At 41.7% G+C, this 26,981-nt stretch overlaps 1 long non-coding RNA gene across 2 annotated transcripts in view; it reads left to right on the forward strand.

The window, feature by feature from the left end:
• LOC134810669 (uncharacterized) overlaps positions 1-25,490 on the forward strand; it is a 42,728-nt gene extending 17,238 nt beyond the window's left edge. Inside the window, exons 4-6 of one of the 2 annotated variants that reach the window (XR_010159226.1) lie at positions 835-962; positions 14,476-14,602; positions 23,201-25,490. This is a non-coding gene — a long non-coding RNA (uncharacterized LOC134810669). Of the gene's footprint in view, positions 1-834; positions 963-14,475; positions 14,603-17,301; positions 17,534-23,200 lie in introns of those variants that run through there. The other variant, XR_010159225.1, reaches the window with a different exon arrangement.
• The last annotated feature ends 1,491 nt before the right edge of the window (positions 25,491-26,981 follow it).

Genomic DNA, 26,981 nt, shown 5'->3' on the forward strand with positions numbered 1-26,981 from the left:
GGCTACACATCACTTGGACTAAAAGCCATTTCCTTTTAATGGCCTACGTACTCCTGAATAATCTGGTCTTCGGTGGACAGAGCCCTCTTACGTCCTTGACTTCATCTACTCCTCCTTCATTCTGCATCTTCTACTCTGCTGCAGCCATGCTGGCCTTCCTTCCCCAGGGCCTTTGCACTGCCCATTCTTCCTGTCTGGCTTGTTCTATTGCTCTTTTTCCAATCCCTTGAGTTAAACTTGTACTTTCTAACATTTAAAAACTTTCTGTTAAATATATTTAAAGTTATAATTTTATGTAATATTACTTTTTATACGGTTCCACATATTTTGACATAAATGTTATCATTATCCTTTAACTATAAGCATCTATTAATTTACTTGATTTCCCCTTAAAACCAAGACTTAACTTAATAAGGTGTTCATCTTCACACATAGAGGATTTTTAAAATTTTTTATTTCTGTAGGTTTTTGGGGAACAGGTGGTGTTTGGTTACAAGAGTAAGTTCTTTAGTGGTGATTTGTGAGATTTTGGTGCACCCATACCCCGGACAGTATACACTGAACCCAGTTTGTAGTCTTTTATCCCTCACCCCCTTCCCACCCTCTCCCTTGAGTCCCCAAAGTCCATTGTGTCCTTCTTAGGCCTTTGCATCCTCATAGCTTAGCTCCCACTTATCAGTGAGAACATAGGATATCCAACATAGGGGATTTTTAAAAAAAGTTATACCTTTGTGAATAATTTCTAATTTTACTGAGTAAACTACAATTTCTACTTTAATAAATTACAAGTTGCAAGTTCTCTAGGGAGACTTTTTTTTTTTTTTTCCTCTCCAGAGCCTCAGCAGAAACCATGCATGTCCTTGATCTCCTCCTGGGTGAATTCGGCCCTCCCCAAGCCTGGCTTGTGTGAGGGAGCTCACTTATTCCTCCAGCCTCTGCCCCCAAGGCAGCTGTGGCAACAGGCAAAACCGCTCTGGTTTTCAGCACCCCTTTAATTCTTAGCACCTGATTACTTTCCCCTTTTATTCCTGCAAGCTCAGCTCAGCCTTGAAAGGGATGTTTGTAATATACCAAACAGCACTGTAAAGGCCTTGAAGTGGGAGGATTTTCAGGTAATCCTGTCTTCTGTGTTGCGTATAACTGGAAGAAATTCCAACTACACAGATGGGCATAAAAGAAAAGTCTACTCCTGCCCAGGGCAGTCATCCCAGTCTCCAGCGCTAACCAGTGGGAATAGTGTGGTCTTTTTCCCATCAGCCTTTTCCTTCATATTTTGCAGACCTGTGTGTTTCAGGGAGTGGTAATAGAAAGACAAGATCCAGTCCCAGCTCTGCCACAAAAGACCTATGTGACTTTGAGAAAATTCACTGACTTCTGTAGGTCTAGTTTTTTCCCTCAAGGGTCATGAATAATAAGATGTATTAGTATTAGTAAGCTTATTTTTTCTTATATAGTCTGTTTTCTTGTTTTTGTTTTTTTTTTTTTGGCTTCTGTACTTATTTCAGAAAGTAGATTGTGGTTAGTAACGTACAACTTTCCTGGAATTAAGAAAGAAGAAAATATGAGGATTCAGACTATATCTAAGGTCTTATTTTATTTAGCACTAAAAGTCCTCTATGCTTATCTACACGAACAACCCTAATAACCTGCACAGGTACTTCCCAAACCTGCCTATGCATCAGGATCACCTTCAAACACTTGATAAAAATGCAGGTTTGTGTTCAAAATACAGTCCATTTGTTTTGAAAAAAAGAGCCCTTGAGGACTTTGACATGCAGCCAGCTGAGTGCTGAGCAAAGCTCTGGCTTTGGGGAGTGTGGCCTTGACAATTGCACAGGGGACTGCGCAAGGGCATTGTTTGTGTCACTACTGAAGCCATTTTGCACTTGGATTGTGAAGTCCCCACACTGACCTTGGCCAAGAACCTTTCCCGCCCCTGGCCTCTGCTGCTGCTTCTACAAAAGGAAGGGTTGGATTTTCTTCCAACTTGGACATTCTACTAGTTCATCATCCAGTGCTCCCTTGTACTCAAACCTGTCCTATTTAGTAGAACGTTTTTGCCTAGGGGTTGTCCTCTGCAGAATTGTGAGGTGACACTGTCTTTTACACCCTGAGTTCCCAGGGCATGGTTCTAATAGTGTCTTTTCTTAATAAAAGTAAACGAAATCACTGATATCCATAAGTTACTTTTCTCCTACTGTGAACATATTTAATTTTTCCTTTGAGAAGTCTCTGATTTCCAAATCAATTCTGAACCCTTCCTGCCTAGGAAGAAAATATTTGGCTATCACATTTATTTTAAGGGGAGTGGTCCACCCTGCCTAGGGATGTTCATATTTTCAAAGAGGCCCTTAGGCATGGACAATATTTAAGCCGATGAAATAAATTACTGGCAAAATTAAATATCTGCTTGGCTGATCTATGGGATGTGGAGGAGCTCTGATGTGTTGCAACACATACTCCTCAAGTGACCACCCATATTCCCTGCGGATAAGGAAAATTCTATTTGTATATTAATCTTGCGTCACTAACTAGTTCATTCAGATATTCAAGCTACTTTGAGTGAGCCAGAGTCCCCTCTCCAGGGAGCTCACACTTTAAGGGAAAGACAGATATTTACAGTATAAGTGAACCTGAGAGGCAGGATCAAAATGTGGAGAAGAGGTGGAGACACCACACAGAAGCCGACCTTTGATTTTCTCTTGAAGGGCGTGGAGGAAGGTGTCAGGTAAAGAGAGTTAAGGGGAGGCAGGGAACTATTAGAGCTTAACAGAGGTGCCCAGTTTTAGCAGAAGGATGGGCTGTCACGTTTGAGAAGATGTCAGTTGGGTGTTCCCCAAGAGACTGTCTACCCTGAGTGTTCAGAGGTTCGATGTCTTTTCAGGGAGTCTTTCTTCTAGTAGTCTCTTTTCTTAATAAAGGTAAACGAAAACACTTATATCCGTATGTTACTTTTCTCCTACTGTGAACAGATTTAATTATTCCTTTGAGAAGTCTCTGATTCCCAAATCAGTAAATAATTAGTGATCTGATTGAGCACTGTTTTGAGACTTATTTGCTACTTCTTAGACTACGAAATGAGAGAGGCTCAATTTCCTAACACTTACAAACCTTAGGGAAAGGACCAAGTTAATTCTGGCAAGGACCTCACTATATTACAAGTGATTACTGAGGAAAGGCAAAGATCTGAAGAATAGTGATGTCTCTCCAATCGGCATAGTCACGATGCACTTTTTTGGAGGGCTAGGGAGGGAATGCATGGATGTGGGGAGACTGGGCATCTGGTCATAGCCAATGTTTGGACACTGGGTTAGGAAAACTAGTCCATTTCTGCAACTTGGCCCATTTTACAGAAGAGCAAAATGACTCAGAAACATGAAAGCTCATGTAAATATGACCTGTTTTCCCATTACATCACACACACTGGACGGTAGAGTAATACAAAGGGTCTTTGCAGCTCTGTACTAGATGCTAAGAGAATGCATTCTATGGAACTTCAGAAAATACAGACTCCCAGATCCTATTCAGACTTAACCAACACAAACATTCAGAAGTGGGATCGAGGAATGTTTTCCTGTTTTAAGCTAGGGTGATTCTAATGAGTATCTCTGATTAAGAACCACTCTATTGAGTAAACGGACAACCTACAGAATGGGAGAAAATTTTTGCAGACTATGCATCTGACAAAGGTCTAATATCCAGTATCTATAAGGAATTTAAATTTACAAGAAAAAAATCAACAACCCCATCAAAAAGTGGGCAAAGGACATGAACAGACACTTCTCAGAAGAAGACATACACATGGTTAACAGTTATGTGAAAAAAAAGCTCAACATCACTGATCATTAGAGAAATGCAAATCAAAACCACTTTGAGACACCATCTCACACCAGTCAGAGTGGCCATTATTAAAAAGTCAAGCAATAACAGATGTTGGCAAGCTTGTGGAGAAAAAGGAGTGCTTTACATTGTTGGTAGGTTTGTAAATTAGTTCAACCATTGTGGAAGACAGTGTGGCAATTCCCCAAAGACCTAAAGACAGAAATACTATTCAATCCAACAATCCCATTATTGGGTACATACCCAACAGAATATAAATCATTCTATTATAAAGACACACACATGTGTATGTTTATTGCAGCACTATTCACAATACCAAAGACATGGAATCAACTTAAATGTCCACCAATGATAGACTAGATAAAGAAAATATGATACATATACACCATGGAATACTATGCAGCCATAAAAAAGAATGAGATCATGTCCTTTGCAGAAACATGGATGGAGCCAGAGGCCGTTATCCTTAGCAAACTAATGCAGGAACAGGAAACCAAATACCACAATGTTCTCACTTATAAGGGGGAGCTGAATGATGAGAGCACATCAACACACAGAAAGGAGCAATACACACTGGGACCTATCAAAGGGAGAAGAGTGGGAGGAGGGATAGGATCAGAAAAAAGAACTAACGGATACCAGGCTTAATACCTGGGTGATTAAATAATCTATACAACAAACCAACAAGCATGACACATGTTTACCTAGGTAACAAACCTGCATATCCTGCCCATGAAGTCCTGAACTTAAAATAATTTTTTTTTTTTTTTAAAAATCACCGTATCATCAAATGCTCTATTTATACTTAAATTGTTTGGTTTACTTGGTTCATTGATTTGTTTTCCCCCCTTTAGTCAGCCCAGTTTCTGTTAACACAGACTATCTGAAACCACTAACATTTGGAGTTTTGCCAGGCTTATTCTCAATGCATGCATTTGGCAAATTCATTCTTATTTATTCAGGACTGCAGTACTTAAGAAGGTTGTGTTCACCAATTTCCTGCATGGCCTCAATTGAGTCTTGTCTGTAAAAGGATCATATGACAGCGCTGTTGGATTCCAGGATAAAAACCCGGGCATGCATCTGTGTCCTTGAACAAACTGAGAAAGCGGGTCTCCTTTCCGACTGTAGCCATCAGAGGACTTCTGTGTATTCCCGGAGCCGGTGGCTTCCAGAGCCTCCAGAAGCCTCCAGTGCCGCCTGCTGGAAGAACATTTTATTTCATGCAACTTTACTAGGTTGAATGCGGTGAACCCTGGAAACTTGGAAATTCCCATAAAAAGGCAAAGGCTGTAAGCCACCCAATTCATATTCTCTTAATGTCAGCAAATAGAGGCCCACCCTAAAGGGAGATCCTGCAAAAAGGAGAGAGGGAGGAGAGGGCTGGAGAGAGGGAAGCAGGAAGAAAGGAAAAATCAGTTGCTGCTCTTTGGCTAGGCAGTCACCTGGTTAGGTGCCCTACATACTCTATCTCTCAGCCAATGCACAGCTGGGCAGCTTTATGGGATGCATAGAAATAACAACATCAATATCATATGGAAAACATATGCCCTAAAACAACAAAAGCAAGATATTAGAACCCATGGACCTGATCCACAATGAATAAATATTAGATTGTATGCCAACATCGGCTCTAAGCCAATCAAAACAGCTCTCAACTCAATAAGTCTTGCATAAAATAACTACAAGTAGGTTATAGGACCCTAGGAACTACTCCAGCTAGAAGCAAAAATGAAGGGCTCCGGCAAGTTTTGACAAGGAAGATAGAAAGACACTATTTCAGGAGGGTGGCCTGGTAACACAGCTACTTTATACCTAGGAAAATTTTAATCTTGGGATAAATCAGAAACCATAAATAACATACAAATGAAGATCCTGGGTATTTTAATCTGCAGTTTTTCGGTTCTCTGAACATAAGTAAAAGTTTGTATCAGTCCCCGTGTGGGGCTTGGGGTCACTAGGCCCCTTTGTCACCACCATTGCCACCCACAGCAGTAATTTTTTGACAATGATGATTCTGTGTGTAGGTATAGATATAGGAACCTAGCTTTAAAAACTGAAAACGTGTGACTCTTTCATCCTACATCTCATAAAGTCACTCATTCTGTTTATTCTTCTCAATAGCAGAGATTTTCTAAGTACAACAACAATAACAAAATTGCTGCAGATAAGACTGATCATGCCATTGAGAATGCAGTGGCTTAGGGAAGGGAAAATTGTAGCAGAAGTTTTCAAAACAAAGGACTTTTGGCTCTCAGTGGCACACCAGGAAAGTCTAAAGTCCTTCAATCGTCCTTTAAAGTTTCCTCAGGTGGGGGCTGGACACAGTGGCTCACACCTGTAATCCCAGCACTTTGGGAAGCCGAGGTGGGCAGATCACATGAGGCCAGGAGTTCAAGACCAGCCTGGCCAACATGGCGAAACCTCTTCTCTACTAAAAATACAAAAATTTGCCATCCATGGTGGCACATGCCTGTAATCTCAGTTACTTGGGAGGCTGAGGCACAAGAATCACTTGAACCCGGGAGGCAGAGATTGCAGTGAGCCAAAGTTGCGCCACTACACTCCAGCCTGGGTGACAGAGCCAGACTCAGTCTCGAAATAAATAAATAAATAAATAAATAAATAAATAAATAAATAAAATAAAGTCTCCTCAGATGAATTGTTATTTAGAAAAAGGGTCAGAGACTGAGATTTCACTAAGTTCCTGTTGTCTCTGTAATGTCCCCTGCCTCGCAGACTAAACCATCTGATTTGTTTAGAAGGATCTGGAATCTCTCTCGGGTTTTTCAGCATCATGCAACAACTTAGGACGTTTAGTCTTGTTGCAAGAGCAATTCCAGCCTTGAAAGAAAAGGCCAGGGCAGATGGCTGAAAACAACTTTAAAGGTTGACTGCATGTATAATGGTATTTATTTCCTTCCTCTGCCACTCTCAGCCTAATTGGTTCTAAAAGTCGGTATGGGGTAATATACAGAACATGAGCTTTGAAGTCAGGGAGACCTGAGTTCCAATTCCAGCTCTTCCGTGTGTCAGTTGAGCAGCATAGGCAGACTTAACTTAACCTTTCTTTTTTTTTTGAGACGGGGTCTCACTCTGTCGCCCAGGCTGGAGTGGTGCAGTGGCACAATCTCAGCTCAGCAACCTCCGCCTCCCAGGTTCAAGGGATTCTCGGGCCTCAGCCTCCTGAGTAGCTAGAACTGCAAGCACGTACCACCACGCCTGGCTAATTTTTGTATTTTTAGTAGAGATGCGGTTTCACCGTGTTAGCCAGGATGGTCTCGATCTCCTGACCTCACGATCCAGCCACTTTGGCCTCCCAAAGTGCTGGGATTACAGGCGTGAGCCACCGCACCTGGCCCTTACTTAACCTTTCTGAACATTGGTTGCTTCATGTATAAAATGGGAATACAATGGGCCTATCTCATAAGCTCTTCCTAACAGGTTGTGGAAAGGAAAGGAGAAAGTGTGTGATCCCCTTAGCCTGGTGCCAGCCTCCTCGGAGGAACCCAGAGAATGAGCATGATCATGGTGCTGAAGATGAGATGTTCATGTGGGAAGAGGGAAGAACTTGGCAGTGCTCTTCTCCCACCTTCTAGGGTGGAAATGACCTAAATGTCCTAAAACCTGGCCTCTGCCCTGCATGGATTAACCCGCCCAGTCACTAGGAGGTGGAGGGAAAGACTGAGGCTCCAAAAGGAAAATGTTTGAAAGGCCCAGCATGATGATGAAGGATGGGAGCTCGCAGCCTGCACTGTACCACCTGCTTCCTCAATGTCATTTCTGGCACCTCGCACGATGCATGGGACATGGTAGGCATTGCATGGATATTTATTGAGTGGATCCTCTGGCCCCAGGCATGTGGATGAGCAGAGAGAGCCAGGCTCTGGGCAACTCTGTTGCTTCCCTTGTGTCTGACCACTCAGGGTGGCAGTAGCTTCTGTACCCTGTCTGTGCCCTGTCCCAACCACTTACTAGCCCTGGGATCCCAGGCAGATTAATGAGCCCCCTGAGGCTCAGTTTGCTAATCTGCAAAATGGGGATAACAATTTCACATAGCTGTTTATAGGATTAAAATGTAAGATATAAAAGGCACATCTTACAGTACATAGCACACAGTAAAAACTTAATGCCAGCTGTTTAAATTGCCATCTTCATTATCATAGTGTTATTACTAGAATTGTTATTCTGGCTACATGCTGATTGTTATGTTATTCTGGAACCTGGCTTCTGGCCCCCGGGTCACCAATTTCAGGTCACTCTCAAGCATAGTAATCAATCTTGTTAAGGGCAGTGGCATCTCTCACTGTTCTGAGCTTCCTCCATTGCCAATGAGTGGTTTTGTGGGATTCCCAGTACAAAGCATATGGCCGAGTGGGGTGGCTCATGCCTGTAATCCCAGCACTTTGGGAGGCCAAGGCGGGCAGATCACCTGAGGTCAGGAGTTCATAACCAGCCTGGCCAACATGGTAAAACCTCATCTCTACTAAAAATACAAAAATTAGCTTGGCGTGTTGGCAGGCGCCTGTAATCCCAGCTACTTGGGAGGCTGAGGCAGGAGAATCGCTTGAACCCAGGATGTGGAGGTTGCAGTGAGCCGAGATCAGGCCATTGCACTCCAGCCTGGGGAACAAGAGCGAAACTCCATCTCAAAAGCAATCAATCAATCAATCATAAAAAGAGAATCCTGTGGCTAGAGGACGCCCTCTTCAGGTAGTGACCCTTCTCTTGCAACATCATGTTTATTCAAGGTTGCTCATTCCTGTTCATCCATGTGTGGAATGTCTCTTGGACAGCCTGGGAGTTTGCGGGCTGAAATTGAACTGAAGCTACTATGTGTGCAGTCATGGGTGGCTGATAAGGGCCTGGGATTTTATTTTATTTTATTTTTTTTGAGACAGTCTCCCTCTGTCGCCCAGGCTGGAGTGCAGTGACACAATCTCGGCTCACTGCAAGCTCCGCCTCCCGGGTTCACGCCATTCTCCTGCCTCAGCCTCCCGAGTAGCTGGGAGTACAGTCGCCCGCCACCACGCCTGGCTAATTTTCGTGTTTTTAGTACAGACGGGGTTTCATCATGTTAGCCAGGATGGTGTCGATCTCCTGACCTCGTGATCCACCTGCCTCGGCCTCCCAAAGTGCTGGGATTACAGGGCCTGGGATTTAAATACATCTTCTGAAAAGGGGCTTCCACGTGTAGAAATTTTCTGTCATGCCTAAAATTCAACCCCCAGAGAGTCATTCCTTCTGCATCTGGAGAACATGGCCTTCCAGGGAGCATTATTACATGGCACTACTCCTAGAGAAATCACTCCTGAAGGTGCCGTTACAATAGCAGCAGCATAAGAAGAGAAGTGAATATCATTTGCACATTAATATCATTATCTTATTCCAGGCACAGTGCTGAGCCCTTTATGTGCATGATCTCATTATATTCCAACAGCGTTTGAGGTGGGCATGGCCAGCCCCATTTTTATACATAAGGAAACTGTGCTTCAGGGAGATTAGGAAACATGAGCAAAGTCATGCAATTAGTAGATGATGGACCTGGGCACAGTGCCAAAAACTGGGTGGGTGAAAACAATAGAAATTGTTTTTCTGACAGTTCTGGAGATTAGACTTCCCAAATCAAAGTGTCAGCAGGGGAAACCTACCTGGGAGAAACCTTCTGAAACCTGGAGGAGAGACTCCTCCCTTGCCTCTCCCTAGCTTCCCGTAGGGGTCAGTAATCCTTGGTGCTCCTTGGCTTGCAGCTGCCTCGCTCCAATCTCTGTCTCTGCTGTCACATGGCCTTGCCTCTGTGTGCCTGTGTCTTCACCTGGCATTCATCTACCTGTGGGTCTCTCTCCTCTTCCTTTAAGGACACGAGCCATATTGGATTAAGGAGTCACTCTCCTCCAGTGTCAGCTCATCTTAATGTAGGTAATTACATTTGCAATTACCCTCTTTCCAAATGAAGTCCCATTGTGTGGTACTGGGGATTAGGACTTCAATATATCTTTTTGCGGAACCACAATTCAACCCATAACATTCAGTAAAATATGTCATGTGTCATGTGAACTAAAACATGCTCTTACCAAGCAAAAATATGATACCTTGCAGTTCATATTCTATTTCACTCTTAAATTTTTAAAAAACCATATAAAAGCTCCAGGTGGCCACTTGAAGAAGGACAAAATTGAAGGACACATTCTGTTTCTTCGTCCTTATAATTCCTGTGTTAGCTTTATTTTAAATCTACTGTTTAAATTCAAATAAGTGTATTACTACCAAGGTTGTAGACACAAACTGTGCCTCAGGTGAGTTCAAATCACTCACAGCTGTGATAAACTTGTTCTCTGAATGAAAGCATGTATTTGTGATCCCATGCATAATTAGTAGACTCGCCAGATGAAATACAAGACACCTGTTAAATTTAAATTTCAAGCAAACAACAATGTTTCTTTTGGTATAAGTATGTCTGAAATAAGCATGAGGCATATTTATACTAAAAATCATTTGCAGTTTACCTGGAATTCGAATTTAACTGGGCATCTCTTATCTTTATTGTTAAATCTAGCATCTCTAGCTGAGAGACCTTGGAATTAACTTTCATGTGGAATACAAGGCTTGTTAGAGGTTAAGAAACAAAAATGTGCTAAGTTGAAGCTTTCACACATATCATTAAAATTCAGTAGTAACCATGACAATTATTTGCAATGGCGACCTACAAAATAATTTTTCGGGAAAGAGTATTTTATCACTGACATGATTTAAAACTGCCAAACACAACAATAACAAAAGCAACCTAATTTTTAGTCAGTTTTATAATTATTTTTACATTTTCAACAGATAATACAGCCTCTTATTGTTTGCATGGGAAGCTGGTGGTATCCACTGTCCCACCCTTAGTCCATTACTGACTGTGAATATTAAACATATAACATGAGCGGAACACAGTCTCGAAAGCCCTCTTTCACATCCATTATTCAATTTAATCCTTGTAGTGGCCCTTTGGATAGGCCGATGTGGTTTAAAAAGCATGTAAATGAGAAAGCTTGCGTGACTGACTTCCCCACAGCCATGCACTTCCCGCAAGGTAGATCAAGGGCCAGTGGCCCTGTCTGTTAACCTTTTGCCCGGGACACCTTGGTTCTAATGCTAGTTTTACCACAAACTAAACTGACTTGAGCCACTTTATTTATCTTGGCCTCACTTTCCTCATGTATAGAAAAAGACAGAGTTAAGCCAGGTGACTTTTGAGATGTCTTCTAGCTCTGAGATTCTACAGTTCAGATCTTGGAACCAGTTCAGACCCAGGCATTTAGCCTCTTACCGTTGGCTGGGAGCAAGAGAGGAGAGCCGGGACATGGCACAGGGATGTGGGAGTGGTGTCGAAGCATCCCAGACTTTACCTCTGTCGTCATTTGGCCCTGGAGCAGTGAAGTGCCGCTGTGCAAACAACAAACAATACACACTGCACTCGCCCCTAAAACTAGAGAATGGTGCCAAGGAATCTTGCTGGGAACGCCCTTCTCATTGGCTCACACTCACACACGCCAACAGCATGCATGCACACCGTACACACAAAGTCAAAGGACCAAGACTGTTCAGGTTCTATATGAGAGCCTTATTAAGGACGCTTTAAAATTCTCACCATCAGCCAGTGGACACGGGGTCAGCAGCCCCATTAATCTACTTCCAGGGTGGGTCTGATCTCATCGACACCCATGTGAATCCAGTGACTTGGTCTCTAGCACAGAGTTTTATTCAAGCCTCGGTGCACTTGCTATCTCTGCCACTCAGTTTTTGTGTTTTATTATTACCTTTGTGAATTTTTAAGATATTATGTGGGTGTGCAGGCAGATGAGGCCTGGAGAGTGTGCTGGGCTGGGAGAAGACAGAAAAGCAGGTAAGGAAGAACATAAAAAGCAAAGAAAAAAGAAAGGGTGCTGTGGCCTCAGGAATCCTCTTATTGCCTGCATCTAACATATATATGTATGTATGTATAATACCTATAATTCATATACATATATATCAAAATAATAACTGCAGCAGTAACAAATAGAACAATAGATATATTTAATTGCAAGACTGAATAGAGTAACATACTTTTTTCCTTCCAAGTTAATTTACAGATTTAACACAATCCCAGAGCTGGAAAAGGCTCTATGAAGCAGACTATCTGCTACATCAGGGGTGACTTCATAAATCAGCACAACACTTTGAAAGCAAGTTGGAAATATGTGTAAAGAATTAAAAAATATCAAAGCCCATTGGCCATAATTTACCTCTGGGAATCTGCCCTAAAGAAATAATCCAAAATATAAAAAAACCCATGTGTTCATAGATGCTCAGTACAGTATTTATAATAATGAAAAATTGGAAGGAATTTAAATGCTTACTAATGGAGAATGGTTATGGAAAAACATAAAAGGGATATTATGCAGATATTAAAATTATTGCACAGCAAATACTGTTAAGGAACAAAGTACAACATAAGTCTCTATTGTTATAACTGGCAAAAAGCTTAGAAGCAAATGTTTTTAAAAGTTGCCTTTTTGATTTGGATGGTAGGTAACTTCTTTCCTTTCTAAATATTCTGTAATTTTCCTGTTATAATGAGAGAAAAGTAAAATGTAGACCAAAATTGAGTTAGTAAAGTGTACTTTATTTTTTATGACGCAACTAACCACATCCCATATTTGGCCTGCCAAATATCACTACTCACCTGGTAGCCTTTTTCCTTAATTGTGGACACAGTCGCTGAGAAGAAAAATATTAATCTTATAAACTAAAACAATTACACAAGAAGTATTTTATCTCAAAGCAGCCCCTGCATAGAGCAGGCCTGGGTACACAGTTTACCGGCAGTTAGTCAACCTGCAGGGCTGCACTGGCCCTGGAGCGGGCTCAGGGGAGGGCAGTGTCTATAAAGAGATCTGGCCCATGTAATGTGTTTGTTATATCTCAAGAGGACACGTTATAGGAAGAACCCAAGAAAGAACCATAAATGAGATGAAGGCCATTGTTTTTAATCCCCCTGTTTTAACCTGTTCTCATGCTGCTAATAAAGATATACTCACTCAAGACTGGGTAATTTAAAAAGGAAAGAGGTTTACTGGACTCACAGCTCCACGTGGCTGGAGAGGTCTCACAATTGAGGCTGAAGTCAAAGGAGGAGCAAAGTCATATCTTACATGGCGGCAGGCAAGCGAGGGCATGTGCAGGGGAACTCTCCTTTATAAAACCATCAGTGCTCATGAGACTTACTCACTATCACCAGAACAGCACAGGAAAAACCCTCCCCCATGATTCAGTTACCTCCCCCTGGGACACTGCCACGACAGGTGGAAATTATAAGAGCTACAATTCAAGATGAGATTTGGGGGGAAACAGCCAAATCATATCACCCTTTCACCACAATTTCTCCGTTCGGACACTGGTTTAATCTCCTGCTGAACTATGTGTATTTCTGTAAGCCATCTCAAATTTATACTGGAACAAGATGATTATCTACATAAATAAAACAGTCAGATTAAAACAACATGAGAATCAACTCTACATGCAGCACTATTGAAGGCATATGGGATGAGGGGCGAGCAGTTAGAATTCTCAGACTTGGTGCCTCCCGCACAAGAGCCAAGCATCTAGTCGGGGATATATGGGGGGAAATGGGGCCATGAGATATGAAGGTAAATTAAGAGATGAAGGGGACCGGGCACAGTGGCTCATGCCTGTAATCCCAGAACTTTGGGAGGCCAAGGCGGGTGGATCACCTGAAGTCAGGAGTTCCAGATCAGCCTGGCCAACATGGCAAAACCCTATCTCTACTAAAAATACAAAAATTATCAGAGCGTGGTGGTGGGTGCATGTAATCCCAGCTACTTGGGAGGCTGAGGCAGGAGAATCACTTGAACCCGGGAGGCGGAGGTTGCAGTGAGCAGAGATCACATCACTGCACTCTAGCCTGGGTGACAAAAGTGAAACTCCATCTCAAAAAAAAAAAAAGGGATGAAGGGGAAAAGAAGTATAAGAAAATAGAAGGATCAGAGAACTGTAGGTCTGGGAGAGATACCAAAATAAAAAAGACATCCCAAGGAAGACAGACTGCCTTGTGGACCACAGAACACGTAAGACATAATAGCACCACTATGAAATAAATTGAGTTTTGGTTTGGCTTCATATTTCTGCTTTCTGGTTGAGGTACTGGGGAACCTCATTTGGATTCAAGTGCAAACACATCTTGTTCATTTTGATTTATCTGAGAAATTTCAATCAAGTATCTTAGCACAGCACAGTACTCAGGCTGTCATTCCTTTGAAAAAGACAGGTGATGTATGGGTGCAACCGACGCAGGGTCTTCTGCATGCTGGGCTTTGCGGCTGCCCTGGAAGCTACTAAGCTTATCAATCTTGGCCCTTGGCTGGCACATTCAGCCTCTATTGTTAGAGGCTGCTGAACATGGCTTAGGTCCTGGTCAAAAGATTATGTGAAAGTTTAAACAGACACTGAAATTATTCTGTTTTTCATTGCTTGAATGATGAACTGAGCTATTATTCCTGAAGGGTATGGCCTGGGTTTTTATTACTATGCAGATGAGCTAAGGTTATTTCACTCTGCTGTCAAATTAAAAAGCTGTGCTTTCTTTTTGAACAGCTCACACGATGCTGGGACAGGGACATCACTGAATTTTTCTGCAGCAAATTCAAGACCAAATGGGAATTTCTGCATCAATCAGCATCCATTGGGAATCAACTTGATGTAAGGCGTTATGCTAAATAAGGCAAGTTAAAGAGATATATACAGATGACATGAGCCCTGCTTCCAGGGTGCTGAGAAGGAGCACCTCACAGAGATCAAACAGAACATTTACGTACGAAAAAGAGTTCAATAATGGCATGAGGAGGCAATGGGAATAATTTCAGGCTGGAGAGTAGGAAAGTCATTAAAATATATTGATTGCAAGCCCTACCTGATCTGCCACCCAGCCCCCACCCTCAGCTCTGCCTTAATCTCCTCCAGTTCTGCCTTCTCCTCCCTATGCTCCAGGCACTCTGGCCACCTCCCTTTTCCTGGAGCATGTCAGGCAGGCTCACATCCAAGGGCCTCTGTCCAGGCTCTCTCCTTTGTCTGAAAGCTCTTCCCCAGATGTCTATATGGCTTCTCCCTCACTTCCTGTAGGCTTCTATGCACATTTCACACTGAGAAAAGCCTTCCCTGACCACCCTATCTACACTTGCAACTCCCCTTCCAAGACCCACTCTCTGCTTTATTTTTGTCAGCACTTGCTACTGTCTAACATAATGCATGATTTACTTGGCCATATTGCTTTTTATCCTGGTCCCTCTCTTAAATATAAGCTATAAGCTTCAAGAAGGCAGGAAATTTTGTCTGCTTTTTTTTTTTTTTTTTTTTTTGAGACGGTCTCTTGCTCTGTCGCCCAGGCTGGAGTGCAGTGGCGAGATCTCGGCTCACTGCAAGCTCTGCCTCCCGGGTTCACACCATTCTCCTGCCTCAGCCTCCCGAGTAGCTGGGACTACATGCGCCCACCACCATGCCCGGCTAATTTTTTGTACTTTCAGTAGAGACGGGGTTTCACCGTGTTAGCCAGGATGGTCTCGATCTCCTGACCTCGTGATCTCCCTGCCTCGGCCTCCCAAAGTGCTGGGATTAGAGGCATGAGCCACGGCGCCTAGCCATTTTGTCTGCTTTGTTACTGCTACATCTCCACAGCCTGGAGCAGTGACCAACACGTGGTGGGCATTCCTGAATATTTCTCAAATGAATGAACTAATTGCCTCTTGCTTCTTTTGCACTGTGCGAAGTGCTTTATGTAAGACATGTATTTGAACACTCTTGGCAATTCCATGAGGCAGATGTTATTTGGAGGAATTACAATGTGTCCCCTCGGGCCCACAGCAATGTTTTAGAGTCCTCATCAGGGCAAGGTCGGTTGGATGTTTCCCAAAAGGTTTCACAGGGCAGTGTTCCTCACTTTGGTAAATTTACTCTGGACCAAGGTGTATGGACTTTGGCCTCGCTGGATCAGAAACACTTTTCAAATTGCCAACGTTTTCATTAACAGTGAGAGAGAAAACTGCCCAATGAACAGGCGTGAACACCACATGCTGAGTATATTCCTTTCTATGAAGTCAGACCCACATGGGAAGCCAACCGAACAACAGCACCACCGCAAGCCTCCAGCATTTATCTCTACGTTAGGACTTTCCCCCACAAAGCTCAGCCCAAGTCAAAGCTCCCTCTGCTTTGGGCAGAGCTTGGAGAGAGAGCTGATTCATCTCCTTTGCTCCTGTTTTCATTCTCCATGCTTCTCTTTCCTGCTCTGTGCCCCAAGACCCCAGCCTTTACAGCTTGCCTGCTGGGTTTATTTCTTTTGACTTCTGGTCAGACACCAGTGGGAGTCACCAGCAGGACAGTTGATGAACAGGAAGAGAAGAAATCGGGATATTTCCCCAAACTTCCCACTGCAGGCTCATCAATTTGGCGGTGGCTATTTTCATGTACAGCCGAGCTCTATCTAGCCAGGTCCAGTGATGTCATTTCTCCTTCCAAGCCTGGGGCAGTGGCGGAGGAAGGGATAGCTCCCAACTGTGCAAAAGCCCTGGAGGTTCCACCATCTCTTGTTGGTTCTCTTAGGTCTATCCACACCTTTGTTAACCTCCTTATGAAACTCTCTTCAATTAATCTTTAAGTGTGCTACCTGTTTTCTACCAGCACCCAGACTGATACAATGTCACTGCCAGGGATTGACTTGAAGGCTTTCCATTGTCTGTACTTCAAAGATTAATCAACTCACCAACTCATCTATGAATTAACTAGTGCTTTTCTTGAGCAGTGCCGTCCAACAGACCTTTCTGTGATGACGGAAATGTCCTCGATCTATGTTGTCCCACTAGCCACATTCTCAGTGGGCACTTAAAATGTGACCAGTGAGACTGGGGAACTAAATTTTTAACTTTGTTTAAATTTACTCAATTTTAGTTTAAATAGCTACACGTGAGCCACCATACTAGATGATGCAGGTCTGGCCATGTCATCAGTCAAGTACTGTTGACCTGGTAGTTATTTTTCCTTCAAATGACATATCTGTGTCTCATCATTTATGGGAGCAGTCTTCCTAATTTCCAAGATATTGATGGAAAACTCACCATAGCCCCCAGGAATTACAACAATATTATCTAGACAGATTAAGCAACTTGCCAGCATGGGCTGCATGACAATACTTATGATAGCGTTAGTTAAACAAGAGAACAGTGTTACACAGGAAACTATTTCATGGGTTCCCTGTTTCTGTAGAAGAAGTGGAACAAAACTTTCCCCCTTCATCCCGCTAGCAAATAATTAAGCAGCAAGCTAACAATATCACAGTAGCATGTAAGTTCCTGGCGGATAGTGACTTGCTGATAGTGAATTAGGAAGGGGAATTGGACATGCACAGGACGGGCTTTCTCCTCCTCTTAGGAACCAGCTGTCTGTAGGAAACCTATGATCAGCTCTGCTCCTCCAAGGAAAACTGCAATCAGCTCTGCTTCTCCATCAGGAAACAGTATAGGGAAGGCTGCCAGGTGGAGAGCCTGAATTGACCTGAGGTGTAGGTGTGTCTGATCCGGGGGCTCAGTGCCCAAATGCCTTCTGGTCAGCGGGTACAAACTGCCCTAGCATTTATCAGTAATAAAAGGGTCATCTAGGTGTTCCATCTGCCTTCCTCTTGTCTAATTTTTTAAAATTTTACTTTAGTAGCTTTAAGGGTACAAGTAGTTTTTGGTTACATGGATGAATTATATAATGGGGAATTCTGATGTGTTAGTGTCACAAGAGTAGTGTACATTGTACCCAATATGTAGTTTTATATCCCTCACCTCTCCACCCTCTGCACTTCTGAGTCTCCAAAGTCCATTATACCATTCTGTATGCTTTGCATACCCATAGCTTAGCTCCCACTTGTATGTGATAACATATGGTATTTGGTTTTCCATTCCTGAGTTACTCTACTTAAGGTAATGATTAACTCCATCCAAGTTGCTGCAAAAGACATTATTTCATTCTTTTTTATGTCCGAATAGTATTCCATAGTGTATATATATATTTTCTTTGTCCACTCATCAGTTAATGTGCACTTAGGTTGGTTCCATATCTTTGCAATTGTGAATTGTGCTGTGATAAACATACATGTATGGGTGTCTTTTTTAATATAATGATTGACTTCTTTTTCTTTGGGTAGATATCCAAGTAGTGAGATAGCTGGATAGAATGGTAGATCTACTTTTAATTCTTTGGGAAATCTCCATGCTGTTTTCCACTGAGGTTGTACTAATTTACATTCCTACCAGCAGTGTATAAGTATTCAGTTTGCACCACATCCACACCAACATCTATTATTTTTGACTTTTTATCAATGGCCTTTCTGGCTGGGGTAGGGTGCTATCCCATTGTGGTTTTAATTTGCATTTCTCTGTAGATTAGTGACGTTGAGAATTTTTTATATGTTTGTTAGCCATTTGTATATCTTCTAGAAATGGCTATTCATGTCATTTCCCACTTTTAATGGGATTATTTGTTTTTTTCCTGCTGATTTGATTGAGTTCACTGTAGATTCTGGATATTAGTCCTTTGTCAGATGCATAGTTTGCAAATATTTTCTCCCAGGTTGTGGGTTATCTATTTACACTGATGACTATTTGTTTTGCTGTGCAGAAGGTTTTTAGCTTAATTAAGCCCCAATTATTTATTTTGATTATTGTTGCATTTGATTTTGGGGTCTTAGTCCTAAATTATTTGCATAGGCCAATGTCTAGAAGAGTTTTTCCTAGGTTTTCTTCTAGAATTTTTATAGTTTCAGGTCTTAGACTTAAGTCTTTATCCATCTTGAGTTGATTTTGTATATGATGAGAGATAGGCATCAGGTTTCATTCTTCTACATATGGCTAGCCAGTTTTCCCAGAATCATTTGTTGAATAGAGTGTACTTTCCTCAATTTCTATTTTTGTGTGCTTTGTCAAAGATCAGCTGGTTTTAAGTATTTGGCTTTATTTCTGAGTTCCCTATTCTGTTCCATTGGTCTATGTAGCTGCTTTTATATCAGTACCATGCTGTTTTGGTTACTATATAGCCTTGTAGTATAATTTAAAGTTGGGTAATGTGATGCTTCCAGATTTGTTCTTTTCACTTAGGTTTGCTTTGGCTATTCAGGCTCTTTTCGGTTCCATATGAATTTTAGTATTGTTTTTCTAGTTTTGTGAAAAATCATGTTGTTATTTTGATAGGAATTGCATTGAATCTGTAGATTGCTTTGGGCAGTATGGTCATTTTCACAGTGTTGATTCTTCCAATCCATGAGCATGGGATGTATTTCCATTTGCTTGTGTCATCCATGATTTAACTCAGCAGTATTTTGTAGTTTTTCTTGTAGAGAACTTTCATCTCCTTAGTTAAGTATATTCCTAGATTTTTTGTTTATTTGTTTGTATCTAATATGAAAGAGATTGAATTCTCAATTTGATTATCTGCTTTGTCATTGTTGGTGTATAGCAATGCTACTGATTTGCATATATCGATTTTGTAGCCTGAGACTTTACTGCATTCATTTATCAAATTTAGGAGTCGTTTGGAGGAGTCTAGGGTTTTCTAGGTATATGATCATATCATCACCAAACAGAGACAGTTTGACTTCCTGTTTTCCAGTTTGGATGCCGTTTATTTCTTTTGCCTGACTGCTCTGGCTAGGACTTTCAGTACTATGTTGAATAGAAGTGGTTAAAGTGGGCATCCTTGTCTCCTTCCAGTTCTTAAGAGGAAGGCTTTCAACTCTTCTTCATTCAGTATGATGTTGGCTGTGGGTTTGTCAAATATGGCTTTTGTTATTTTGAGGCATGTTCCTTCTATGCCTAGTGTTTTGAGGGTTTTTATCATAAAGTGATGCTGGATTTTATTGAATGCTTTTTCTGTGTCTATTGACATAATCAGATGGGTTTTGTTTTTAATTCTGTTTATGTGGTGGGACCATATTTATTGTATAGTGTATATTGAACCATCCCTGCATTCCTAAGATGAAATCCACTTGATCATGGTGAATTATCTCTTTGATGTGCTGTTGGATTCACTGTGCTAGTATTTTGTTGAGGATTTTTGCGTCCATGGTCATCAGGGATATTGGTCTGTAGTTTTCCGTTTTTGTTATGTTCTTTCCTGGCTTTGGTATCAGTGTGATACTGGCTTCATAGAATGAATTAGGAGGATTCTCTCTTTCTCAATCTTTTGGATTCATTTCAGTAGGATTGGTGCCAATTCTTCTTTGTATGTTTGGTAGAATTTGGCTGTTAATCCATCTGGCCCTGGGCTTTTTTTTGTTGTTGGCAAATTTTTTATTACTGATTCAGTCTCACTGCTTGTTATTGACCTACTCAGGATTTTATTTTTCCTTGATTCAAGCTATGAGAATTGTATGTTTCCAGAAATGTATTCATTTCTTCTAGATTTTCCAGTGTGTTCCTAAAGATGTTCATGTTTGTCTCAAAGGATCTTTTGCATTTCTATGGTTTTAGTTGTAATGTTTCCATTTTTGTTTCTAATTGAGCTTATTTACATCTTCTTTCTACTGGGTTAATCTAGTTAATAATCTATCAATTTTGTTTATTTTTTCAAAAAACCAATGTTTCATTTCATTGATCTTTTGTATTTTTTTGTTTCAATTTCATTTAGTTCTTCTGTGATCTTTGCTATTTCCTTCCTCCTGCTACTTTTGGGTTTGGATTGTTTTTGTTTCTCTAGTTCCTTGAGGTATGACATTAGGTTGTTAATTTGTGATCCTTCAGACTTTTCGATGTAGACATTTATAACTACAGGTTATGAGGTTTTGATAACTTGTGTCACTGTTACGATTCATTTTGGAGGATTTTTAAATTTCCGTCTTGATTTCATACCCCAAAATCATCTAGGAGCATATTGTTTAATTTCCATATGTTTGTATAGTTTTGAGGGTTTCCTTTAGAACTGATTTCTAGTTTTAGTCTGCTGTGGACTGAGAAGATACTTAATATAATTTTGATTTTTTAAAATTTACTGACCTTGTTTTGTGGCCTATCATCTGGCCTACCTTAGAGAGTGTTCCACGTGCTGATGAGAATAATGTATATTCTGCAGTTCTTGGGTAGAATGTTCTGTAAATATCTGTTTGATCTATTTGTCCCAGAGTGCAGGTTAAGTCCAGTGTCTCCATGTTGACTTTCCCCCTTGATGATCTGTCTAGTGCCATCAGTAGAGTGTTGAAGTCCCCCACTGTTATTGCATTGTTTAATTGATCCTTTTATCATTATATCTTCTTGTATAATTGATCCTTTTATCAGTATGTAATGTCCATTTTTTGTCTTTTTTTACCATTGTTGTTTTAAAGTCTGTTTTATTTGATGTAAGAATAGCAACTCCTGCTCACTTTTATTTCCATTTGCATAGAATTTTTTTTTACTCATTTACCTTGAATCTGTAAGAATTCTTATGTATTAGGTGTGTCTCTTGAAGAGAGCACATATTAAGTTTGTGATTTTTAAAATCCATTCTGCCAATCTGTATCTTTTAAGCGAAGCATTTAGACTACTTACATTTAATGCTGTTAATATTGAGATGTGAGGTACTGTTCCCTAAATCATGTTGCTTTTTGTCTAGTTACTTTGTTTTCTTCATTTGTTATTGTTTTATAGGCCCTGTAAATTTTAGGCTTTCAAGAGTTTATACTCTAGTGCATGTGAACCTTTTTTTTTTTTCTTCAAGATTTAGAACTCTTTTTAGCACTTTTTTTGTAAGACTAGTCTGATAGTGACAAATTCTCTCACTATTTGCTCATCTGAGAAAGACTTTATTTCTCCTTCATTTATGAAACTTAGTTTTGCTGGATACAAAATTCTTGGCTGAGAGTTATTCTCTTTAAGGAGACTAAAGATAGGAGCCCAATCCTTTACAGCTTATAAAATTCCTGCTGAGAAGTCTGCTGTCCGTCTGATAGATTTCCCTTTATAGGTTACCTGATGCTTTTTTGTCTCACTGCTCTCAGAATTTTTTCTTTCATGTCAACATTAGATAATCTGATGACTATATGCCTTGGTGATGTCCTTCTTCATAACTCTCTCAGTAGTTCTTTGAGCTTCTTATATTTAGATGTCTAAATCTCTAGCAAGGCAAGGGAAGATTTCCTCAATTATTCCTTCAAATACATTTTCCAAACTTTTTGCTTTTCCTTCTCCTTCTGGAACACCAGTGATTCTTAGGTTTGGCCATTTCACATAATCCTGTATGTCTTGAAGACTTTGTTTCCTTCTTTAAATTCTTCTTTCTGCTGTCTGATTGGGTTTATTCAAAAGCCTTGTCTTCAAGCTTTAAAATTATTTCTTCTACTTGGTCTAGTCTATTGTTAAAACTCAAGTGCATTTTGTAATTCTCTAATTGTATTTTTCATTTCCAGAAGTTCTGATTGGTTTTTCTTTAAAATATCTATCTCTTTAGAACATTTTTCATTCATACCCTGAATTCTTTTAATTTCTTTATGTTGGTTTTTGCCTTTATTTTCCATCTCCTTTAATAACTTAATAATCAACCTTTTGAATTTTTTAATCTAGTATTTCAAAGCTTTCATCTTGGTTTGGATTCATTGCTGATCTTTTGAGGAGAGTTATAGAACCGTATTTTTTCATATTGCCAGAATTATTTTTCTAGTTTCTTCTCATTTGGGTAGACTATTTCTTCTAATCATTTTGAAATTTTTTTTCATTTGACTGTACTTTAAAAAAAAATTTCAGGTTTTTTTTCCCCCCTTAAGGATGTGGCTTTAATATTTATAGTTTATTGTAACCTAATTTGGTTCTGGGTGCTTTCAGTGGTGAAGATTCTGTATGAGTTCCTTGGCTATAGAGAGTCTCTGTGTGATCACATTCTCAGGTGCTAGTTGTAGCAACAATGTGCTCTGTGTGTGAGTGGCTTCACTGTCTCCTGTGAGGCTGAAATGGCAGAGGTCTCATGAAGCTTATCTCATTACCCAGTGGTGTGCACTTATTTATTTATTTTTCCCCATTTATTTCCTCACTGGGTTGAATAGTTTAGGCTTCAGGCCAGTAGGAAGTTTCCACAGGTAAAAAGTAGTTGTGGCTAAAGCAGGTGGGTAAACATAACACCCAATGGTGGGTAGAGGCCCCAGCCTTGACAGAGGCAGCTGGGGAAGCTCTCAGTGACATGGGTTGAGACCTTTTTGGGGAAAGGATGGGAGCCACTTTAGTTCCCCTACTAGGCCAGCAGGAAGGTGATCCACCTGTCAGTCACACTTCTTACCTAGTGTTCTAGCCATTCAAATCAAACAAGCACTTCTTTTTATCTGCAGGAATGCTGATGTTCCACGTAGACGGGTCTTGTGACTGTACCCCTCATGCAAGCTTAAACCTGGATGGCACTCCTCTTATGGGGATGTAGTCACCCTGAAGTGTTACAGAAAGGCTGTCTACAGCTGCACCCATGCTGAGCTCCCATGGGCGAAGCCTCCGCTGTGTCTGCAGTGGTGGGTGAGAGGAAGAAGAAGTCTCCTTTTCCAAGATGCTTCATGAGCCTTGGGGCTGCCTGAATGTTGGGGTAGAGCTGCAGACTTTCCCCACTGAGCCCAGCATTCCACTTGTGTCTCTGCTGAAACATTTTGTAAGCAGAAAGTTCCAGGACTCAAGTCCTACAGACTGGATTCTGTTATCCCACAGCATGCTCCCTTAATGTGGTGCATTCTCCCTTCCCTTAGAAGTAGGAATCCCTGAGAGCTAGACTACTGTGAATCCTGCTGCTTCTCTGGGTCTAGCTGTGCAGTGGGACTGCCACACTTCAGGCTGGTGCTAGGGGATGTCCACAAAAGATCCAGTGATGTGACCTCTCTTCTAGCCTCCCAGCAGCAGGTACCAGCAACAGCTCTGATGGTGTTGGAATGGGAATGAGGTAGACTCCGTGAGATTTCCTTCCTTATAAATCACCTTAGTGTGTTGGCCTTCTCAAATGCCAGGTGTACTAGTAACGTACTGGTCATGTAGACAGAGTGAAGCCTTCCTGGTTAGGCAGGGTGATGCAGGCTTGGGTAATAGCTAAGGTTGTGCAAAAGTGTAATCTCTCCTAGGCACTGTGTTACTGTACCTGCAAATGTTGTAATGGCATGTGTTGGTTGGCCTCCAGCTAGGAGGTGGTGCGTGCTTGCAAAAGAATGCCAGTTGCAGTGGTACTGGTGGGATTTGTGCTTGCCTTATGTTATCCAGGGGAGGTATTCTGGTGTCTCAGACAATGGGTGGAACCATGGAGCTCTCAAAAGTATCTGTCCTTTATACTAAGCTACCGGGGTAGGTAGAGGGACAAAATCAGGTGGCGCTGGGCCAGGCAAAGCTGTATCTTAGTTTCCCATGTACAGGTGCAAGCAGTGGCCCCAGTGGAGATTGGAGGGCGGTTCCCTGGCTACTGGGGTAATAATCCAGGAGGACCAAAGCTGCCTCTGCTGCACAGAAGAATCTGCACAAGGAGTGGGGAGTAGCAGGCAGCAGTAAGCCCTATCCAGCTCCCATGCGCTTGGCAAGGCAGGTCTCACCCATGCAGTGTTCCACCAGCAGCAGCTAGCTGGGTTGGAGTTAGCCTGCACTCTGAACCCAGAACTGCCCCAGGCTATAAACCTTCCCTATCCAGACAGAAACAGGTTTTCCAACTACACTTCTCCTGGTCTGCCTGTGAAACAGCACAATCAGCTCCTGCACCTGTGGCTAAAGCACACATACTGCTTGTGCCTCAGTTCTAGACAAGGGGGTTCATCACCACTCAAAATTATATCACAAATCTCAGTTGGGAGCTTCTCTCAACCTGTGACCACCACCTGAGTTAGCTGGCTGATTTCTGCAAGGTCCCCTATTAGGTAGGATCAGGAATGGCTTCCTTCTGTCCCTGCTGGAGTCTGGGAATGCACAAAAAGCACATCCCAATGCTGCTCCTTCTCATACACTCCCTACCACTTACAAAATCAGCACTGGGCAGGGTTAAGGCCTCACCCCATGGCCTGGATTGCCAGGCCCCACAGTAGGAGTGAATATCATGGAGGCAGCGTCTTCCACCTCATGCTCTAGGGACTCACAGTTTTCTGCCTGGCTCATTCATGGTGTAGGCTGCCGCCTTCTGCTTCTTTCAAAGGGTCTGTAGTTTCTTTCTGTTGTTTTGTTAAGTTCTTGTGTTGCTTCTTTGAAAAAAGTTCACAGCACAAATCTCTACACACTATTTTGTCTTTCCAAGGGGAGAGGCAGTCTAACAGTGTCTCCAATCCACCATCTTGGAAACAAAATATTTTCCTCTTATTTTTTAATTAGTTCAGAACTTGAGGGGGAAAAAAAAGAGTGGCACTATTTTGGGGGGACTCTTCAAGAACTCCAATTTAAGACTTTGGCAAATATTTTCTGATGATGAAACTACCATCTGATAGAGCAGAGGAAGAGAGCTGTCTAAAGAATCATGTAGCCCCAAGAGGAGGCTCTGGAAAGGAAGTGTATACAGGAAATGCAGGAAAAAGAAAATAAGACCAGACTTATGATCGTCATGTATCTGAATTAATCATTGTTCTGATTCCTACTTTACTGATTAGGTATCAATAAAGCTGCACAAGGGAAAGCAGTTTGTTTTGTTTCATTGCTGAATTTTTAGCACTTAGAGTTCTGCCTGGCACGTAGTAGTTGGTCAATGAACACTTTTTAAATAAACAAATAAAATGCAATTGCCCGTGGTGGAATTATAGATTTCTTTCACAGGTGACTACACTGAAGCCAAGGGAACTTGATTACCCAAACAGAAACTGCTAATTCATGGCAGAATCCAGGCTTCCTGGACGCTATTAAAATGCTTTTTCCATTATAACATGCTGCTCCCCTGGGTGGCCTCCCACCTACAAGCCCTTGCCAAATTATCTTACCTCTAATCTAATTAACTTTAAAGCTCTTTATTATCTGACTTTAATGTTTTGGGCTACTCCAGCAAAGTGGTTGCTCTCCCCAAAAAATGACTCTCTGAGTCTCTGTGCATTTTCTTCCTTCTACCTGGAATAGACAGCGACTCATCAAATCTTTAAGTTTCCATTCATAAACCTTCTTGCTTCCAAGAACCCCTTCCTGATCAACCTTATTCATCTTTAGTCATACGTTAAGGCATTTATTTTACCTACTTGTAAATACTTTCATAACTACATTATTTTTACTTAAACTTTAGGTAGAACTAAAAACATATTGGAGTGGGCACCCAGATCTCATCTATTTGCCTTTCTCTGGAAATTGTCACCTAGCTTCATTCCTACCCAAAACACAGGGTGAGCCAATAGCTATGGCTGTACTTGAAGATCCAATCTTCCTGGTCATAGTGATGAATCCAGGTGTGAACAGCTGACCCACCCTGGGCTGAGCAGACTGCCTGTTCTAGAAATGGAAAATTCCAAGTTGAGAGACGCAGAGGGAAGGAAGGGGATTGGAGGGAGGGAAGGGGATTGGAGGGGGGAAGGGGATTGGAGGGAGGGAAGGGGATTGGAGGGGGGAAGGGGATTGGAGGGAGGGAAGGGGATTGGAGGCAGGGAAGTGGATTGTAGCTGAATCCTGTGCACAGCAAGATGCCTGAAAGAAAACCACAAATTCAGCTTTCTGGAGCTTCCTGGTCTCTGTTGCTTCTGTGGCCTAGTTTTCCACCCTTCTTTGGATTCTACATGTTCCAGCATCTTTCCAGTACATTCTTGCTTTTGCAATGGCCTGCTAGAGTTAGTTTCTGTGAGTTGCTATAAAACTGAGAAATAATCCACTCTTCTCATTTTGAAGCTAAGAAAACTGAGACCTGGAGATGACTTGCCCAGAGTAGCTTTCTTTAGGTTTCCTTGGGAGTATCTGTCCTTTCTCTCCCGCTAGCTTGTCATGCACCTCTTCTTTGTCTCTCTATGCCTGTATCCTCACCACCCTGCTTGCATACTGGTGAGAATGTGCTTCTCACCCCCCAGCCTGGATTCCCTAATAACGTTGTATGTTTCATCTCATGCCTCTCTTCACCTGTTTTGAGAGAGTCATTGTATAAAACATTCATTGCCTTTTTGGCCTTTTTGCCCTTGTCTTTCCACAGCCGTCTATCATGGG

The sequence above is a fragment of the Pan troglodytes genome, chromosome 7 (assembly GCF_028858775.2).
Source record: "Pan troglodytes isolate AG18354 chromosome 7, NHGRI_mPanTro3-v2.0_pri, whole genome shotgun sequence".
NCBI classification, from domain to species: Eukaryota; Metazoa; Chordata; class Mammalia; order Primates; family Hominidae; genus Pan; species Pan troglodytes.